Source organism: Schistocerca nitens, chromosome 1 (assembly GCF_023898315.1).
Source record: "Schistocerca nitens isolate TAMUIC-IGC-003100 chromosome 1, iqSchNite1.1, whole genome shotgun sequence".
Lineage (NCBI taxonomy): Eukaryota > Metazoa > Arthropoda > Insecta > Orthoptera > Acrididae > Schistocerca > Schistocerca nitens.
The window spans coordinates 430,846,858-430,853,995 of NC_064614.1; positions in this window are offsets into that span (position 1 = coordinate 430,846,858).

The following is a 7,138-nucleotide window of genomic DNA, read 5'->3' on the forward strand; positions in this document are numbered from 1 at the left end:
CAAACTGAACGCCGAACAGCGCAATACCCGAATGGTGCTGTCTTTGAGTCATCTGCAATGTTATGATGAGGAGGAATATGGCTCTCTGTCGAGTATTGTCTTAGGTGACGAAACATCGTTTCACTATTTTGAACCGGAAAGCAAGCATCAGAGCAAGCATTGGAAGCATGCGACTTCACCACCTCCAAAGAAATCAAAGGCCGTGCACACCAGTTCTGGTAAGTTCATGATGTCCTTTTTTGACCACAAGGGTCCACTGTTTTTCGAGTTCCTGGATTGGCGAACCAGTGTTATCAAGCCGCTTTACAGAAACTTACAAGAGCCACCAAATCGAAACTCTGAGGCATGTTGTCCAATGGCGTTATCCTTCTGCATGATAATGCCTGCTACACACTACACACCGCCAATGAGGTCAAGACGACATTGCAGCAGTTTCGGTTGGAAACGCTGGAAGATCCACTGTATAGTCCCGACCTTTCACAATGTGACTTTCATGTGTTTGGACGTCTAAAACAAGCTCTTCGCGGACATCGATTCGCAACGGACGACGAACTGCCTGGCTCCAACAGCAGCCTATTAGCTTCTTCGAGGATGGAATCGATCGGCTAGTATCGCAGTGGGATAAATGTGCCAACAGTTTTGGCGACTATTTTTGAGTATTTGTGCTGCGTATAACTACATTTTTGAGTTAATAAAATCGTTACCGTTACTTTACAATAGTGACCGGGTTTCATTTGAATGCCCCTTATATTTCCGTCATCGCTTCTTCCATGTATAGATTGAACAGTAGGGGAGAAAGACGGCATCATGTCTTACACCCTTTTTAATCCGGCCACTTCGTTCTTATTCTTCCACGCTTATTCTTTCCTCTTGGCTCTTGTATATGTTGTATATTACCCGTCTTTCCCTATAGGTTATCACTACTTTTCTGAGAATGTCGAACATCTTACACCATTTGACACTGTCGAAAGCTTTTTCCAGATTGACAAATCCAAAAAATAGTGTCTTCATTTTTCTGAAGTTTTACTTCCTTTATCAACCGCAAAATCACAACTGAGTCTCTAATGCCTTTACCTTTCCTAAAGCCAAACTAATCGCCCTGTAAAGGATCATCAATTTTCTTTTCCAATTTTCTGTGTATTATTTTTGTCAGCAACTTGCATGCATGACCTGTTAATCTTATTGTGCAATAGTTCTCGAACTTGTCTGCTCTTGCAATCTTCGGAATTGTGTGGATGATATTTCCCCGAAAGGCAGATAATACATCGCTAGACTCATACATTCTACACACCAAGACGAATCGTCGTTTTATTGCCATTTCCTAAATTGATTTTGGAAATTCTGATGGAATGTCATCTATCCCTTGTGCCTTACTCGACCTTAGGTCTTCCAAAGCAGTTTTTATTTCTGATGGCAATACTTGATCCCCCATCTCTTCTACATCGACCCGTGTTTTTTTCTTTTGTCACGTCATGATACAAGTCTTCTCCGTCATAGAGACCTTCAGTGTACCTTTCCACCTATCGGTTCTCTCCTCTGCTTTAACAGCGGAATTCCCATTGAACTCTTGCTTTTAATTTCACCGAAGGTTGTTTTGGCTTTTCTATATACCGAGTCAGTCCTTCCAACAATCATTGCTTTTTCGATTTCTTCACATTTTCCATGCAGCCGTTTCGCCTTAGATTCTCTGCATTTCCTAAAAAATGGCTCTGAGCACTATGGGACTTAACATCTATGGTCATCAGTCCCCCAGAACTTAGAACTACTTAAACCTAGCTAACCTAAGGACATCACACAACACCCAGTCATCACGAGGCAGAGAAAATCCCTGACCCCGCCGGGAATCGAACCCGGGATGCATTTCCTATCCACTGTATATTATTCCTAAGTGACTGTATTTCAGTAGTCCTGAATCTCCTTGAGCATTTTTATACTTCCGTTTTTTAATCGATCCACTGAAGTATTTCTCCTTTTACCTACGGTTTCTTTTTAGTTATCTTCTTCGTACTTATTTTTATCTTTCCAACTTAAGTGATTGCTCTTATTAGAGATGTCCATTCCTCTTCATCTGAACTGCCTACTGAGCAATTCACTATCGCAGTATCTATAGTCTCACAGAACTTCAAACATATCTCTTTATTCTTTAGTAGTTTGGATTCCACTTCTTTGTGCATTGTTTTTCATGACCAGTCTCTTAAACTTTAGCCTACTCTTAATCACTACTAAATTGCTGTCTGAATCTACATTTCCTCCTGGGGAGGCCTTAAAGTCCAGTATCTGATTTCGTAATCTCTGCTGGACCATGATGTAATCTAGTACTAATCTTCCCGTATCTCAAAGCTGCTCCAAGTGTACTTTCTCCGCTTGTGATTCTTGAACAGAATATTTCGCTATTATTTGCTGAAATTTATTGCAGAACTCCATTTGTTTTTCTCCTCTCTCACTCCTAGTACCAAATCCACATTCTCCCATGACCCATATTGCTATTCATTCGCCTACAACAGCACTCCATGATGCCTGACTATTAGGTTTTCATCTGCCTTCACATACTGAATTATCCGCTCAGTATCCTCGTATACTTTCTGTCTCTTCATCTTCAGCCTGCGACCTCAGCATGTATGCATGACCTATCGTTGTCAGTGTTAGTTTGCTGCAGATTCTGAGAAGAACATTTCTGTCACTGAACTGTTAACACTAAGTCACACTTTGCTGTACCTTCTGCTGCTGTTGAGATTACCCTATACTCATCTGACGAGGAATCGTTGCCTTCTTTCCATTTCACTTCACTGACACCCCTATATCTAGATTGAGTCTTAGCATTTCTGGCTTCTCTACTACGTTGAAACTTTTGACATTCCACGCCCCGATTAGTAGAACGTTATCCTTTCGTCAGTTATTCTATCTTTTTCTCATGGTCAGTTCCCCCTTACCAGTCCTCTCCCATAGATCCGAGTGGGAGACTAATCTGGAATCTTTGGCCAATGGAGGGCTCATCATGACACACTTCAGTTACAGGACACATGTCCCGTCGATACACATTATGTGTCTTAAATGCAGTGGTTTCCATTGTCTTCTGCATCTTCATGAAGTTGATCATTGCTGATTTTTCCACCTATAGGGACTGTTTCCCACCCTAATGGCAAGAGAGTGCCCTGAAAGTCTGTCCGTCCTTCCACCCTCTTTGGCAAGGCCGTTGGCTTAACGAGGTTGTCTTCTTATGCCGGAAGTATTCGGCCGCCCCTGCTGACGAGTTTTACTGAAAATGTAAACGGTGGTGAGGTACGAATCTAGGACCGAAAACGTTTTGATTATTAATCAGCGACGCTACTCCTAAGAATTTTATTTCATTCATTGCTTCAAGTGATATGTCACCTACAGAGTTGTCGAACAGCAATGGATCTCTTCGTCTATTTTTTGCGCGCTGTGATTTATTTACTTCCATGGTAACTGCAAGTCCCTGCACCAATTGTTGATCCTCTGCAGCCCTCCTTTCACTTCGTTACAGCCTTCTGGCGTTGCAACGATCCTATAGACAACAATATCTTCGCCTTCAACGTCATCCACTTAATAATTAATACAAATTGTCAATAGTAACGGCCTATAAAACTGACTTTGGGTACTCTGGGCATTACCTTTACGTCTATCGATTATGCTGTCTTAAGAACGAAATGTTGAATTCTACCTGCAAGGACGTCCTTGTATGCAGCCACGAATGTGGTACCACACTAAACGACGTTGTGGAACTGTAGCGAATACCTTCCGGAAATGAAGGAAAGCGGCATTATGCCTTAGCATGTTTCTCTATGTCATTCTGAATGCCATGCACGCACAGAGTGAGCTGATTATCCAAGATCTGCAGCATTCTTGTTGATTTTTAAGGAAGAGTGTTTCTTTCTCCAAGATCATAAAAATGCTAGACAATAAAACACGTCCGATAAACCTACAACTGACTGATGCCATGTGTTGTTGTTGTTGTGGTCTTCAGTTTGAAGACTGGTTTGATGCAGTTCTCCATGCTACTCTGTCCTGTGCAAGCTTCTTCATTTCCCAGTACCTACTGCAGCCTACATCCTTCTGAATCTGTTTAGTGTATTCATCTTTTGGTCTCCCTCTACGCTTTATACCCTTCACGCTGCCCTCTAATACTAAATTGGTGATCCCTTCATGCCTTGGACTATGTCCTACCAAGCGATCCCTTCTTCTGGTTAAGTTGTGCCACAAATTTCTCTTCCCACCAATTCTAGTCAACACCTCCTGATTATTTATGTGGTCTACCCATCTAATCTTCAGCATTCTTCTGTAGCACCACATTTCGATAGCTTCCATTCTCTTCTTGTTTAAACTATTTATCGTCCACGTTTCACTTTCAGACATGGCAACACTCCATACAAATACTTTCAGAAACGAATTCCTGACACTTAAATCTATACTCGATGTTAACAAATTCTCTTCTTCAAAGAGATTTTTCTTGCTATTGCCGATCTACATTTTATATCCTCTCTACTTCGACCATCATCAGTTATTTTGCTTCCCATATAGCAAACCTCTTCTATTTACTTTAATTGTCTCATTTACTAATCTAATTCCCTCAGCATCACCTAATTCAATTCGACTGCATTCCATGATCCTCGTTTTGCGTTTGTTGATGCTCATCTTATATCCTCCTTTCAAGGCACTGTCCATTCCGTTCAGCTCTTCCAGGTCCTTTGCTGTATCTGACAAATTTATTATGTCATCGGCAAACCTCACGGTTTTTATTTCTTCTCCATGGATTTTAATTCCTAGTCCGAATTTTTCTTTTGTTCCCTTTACTACTTGTTCAATATACAGATTGAATAACATAAGGAATTGGCTACAATCCTGTCTCACTCCCTTCCCAACCACTGCTTCCCTTTCATGTCCCTCGACTCTTATAACTGCCATCTGGTTTCTGTACAAATTGTAAATAGCCTTTCGCTCCCTGTATATTACCTCTGCCACCTTCAGAATTTGAAAGAGACTATTCCAGTCAACATTGTCAAAAGCTTTCTCTAAGTCTACAGATGATAGAAACGTAGGTTTCCCTTTCCTTAATCTGTTTTCTAAGATAAGTCGTAGGGTCAGTATTGCCTCATGTGTTCCATAATTTCTATGGAATCCAAACTGATCTTCCCGCGGTCGGCTTCTACCAGTTTTTCCATTCGTCTGTAAAGAATTCGTGCTAGTATTTTGCAGCCGTAGCTGTCAACGCCTGCTTTCTTTGGGACTGGAATTATTATATTCTTCTTGAAGTCTGAGAGTATTTCGCCTTTCGTATAAACCTTGCTTAGTAGATGGTAGAGTTTTGTTCTAATGGAATGTTGTCTACTCCCAGGGCCTTGTTTCGACTTAGGTCTTTCAGTGCTCTGTCAAACTCATCACGCAGTATCATATCTCCCATATCTACTTCATCATTTTCCATTTCCATAATATTGTCCTCAAGAACTTCGCCCTTGTATACACCGTCTATATACTCCTTCCACCTTTCTGCTTTCCCTTCTTTGCTTAGAACTGGGTTTCCATTTGAGCTCTTGATATTCACGCAAGTGGTTCTCTTTTCTCCAAAGGTCTCTTTAATTTTCCTGTAGCTCATCAGTGTTTTCGCGTTCTTTAAACCTGGCCTCTCCTCAGACCTTTCAGTCGGCGTTACTCCGTCAGTGCCGCACTATAATTGGTGTCGTTCACATAAAACGGATTCACTAACAGCACACTGTCAGAATGCTTTTGAGCTTTACGGTTTGTCTTACTCATCTTCGTTCGGAGAGCTGCGTATAAGGAGTTGACTGCTTAGATACGGTACTCTATAAATTGTCTCTTGTCACACTTGCAAACCAAACTTTTTCCTACGTTTCTTAACATTCCTTGTAATACTCATAATCACTGATGCTATCACAGATGGCTGCCTACTTGACGTTAACTGACTAGAAGAGTTCGGGTCTGTTAGTTGTTACGAAGTGCGCGGCTCGTGATCTTGCGGTAGCGTTCTTGCTTCCCGCGTACGGGGTCCTGGGTTCGATTCCCGGCGGGGTCAGGGATTTTCTGTGGCCGAGATGACTGGGTGTTATGTGTCTTTCGTCATCATTTCATCCTCGTTCACTCGCAAGTCGACGTAGTGGCGTTAAAGAACTTGTGGAGGGGCGGCTGAACCGCCCCGCGGGGGCTCCCGGCCACCAATGCCATACGCTCAAAATAATAATAGATGTTACGAAGTCTAAGACATTGCCTTATCTGCTCCAAGTAATTCTCAGACAAGACCTTCAAAATGATTATTATACTGGAATTCGTTTCTGCGGCACCAGTTTTTGCTGCGTGATTCTCGCATTATATAGATGTCGATGTATAGCCCCCCCCCCCCCCCGCCTCCACCACCTCCATTACAACAGCATGATCAGGAAACTTATTCATGGTATTCTGCAGGTGAAGTCTGAAATGCGTTGGTACTACTATAGTCACTGACACAGGTGGTCTACAAAACCAGCCTATTACCGTGTGTGACATACCTTAATGCTTACTTTTCCCCAGACTATCTCACAGTGGGAATCTTGCAATAAGCTTTCAATTAAGAGTTCTTTAGGGCAAGTAGGCTACAATCACTGGCGCGTAGGCTATCTCGCGTTGTATATTCCTTTGTGGGTTTAATATTTCGCTGTTGTTCATTTTCGGTTTCTTCTAGCTTTCTGTTCCTAATACTAAGTGGGTGTTACGAGTGTTGCGTTTTGTTAAGCAAGACTAATTCCTTGACGTTACCATGGATGCGCGTGGAGGTTACTAATACACATCGACTTTTTTGTGATGTGCAAGACCGAGAGTTCTCGTCCGAGAGCAATGTTGCTGATCTATCTTCGATTGTAAAATGTTTTCTGACATCATAGAAATGTCGAAATAGTGCCACATGATTTGTAAGTCAGTACTCTCAGGTTAAGGATTAGTCATTTCTACATAGTATTACAAATTACGAATTTTTCTGCTGTTTTTGACACAAATGAGAAGAACACGTGCTGATGTTGTAGACTCGCAGAGTAGTGCAGATCTGGATTGTAATGTATGATTCAGAATGGGGGAACAAATTTATTGTATGATAAATTTGAAAAACAGAGATGATCTGTTAATGCAAGTACTG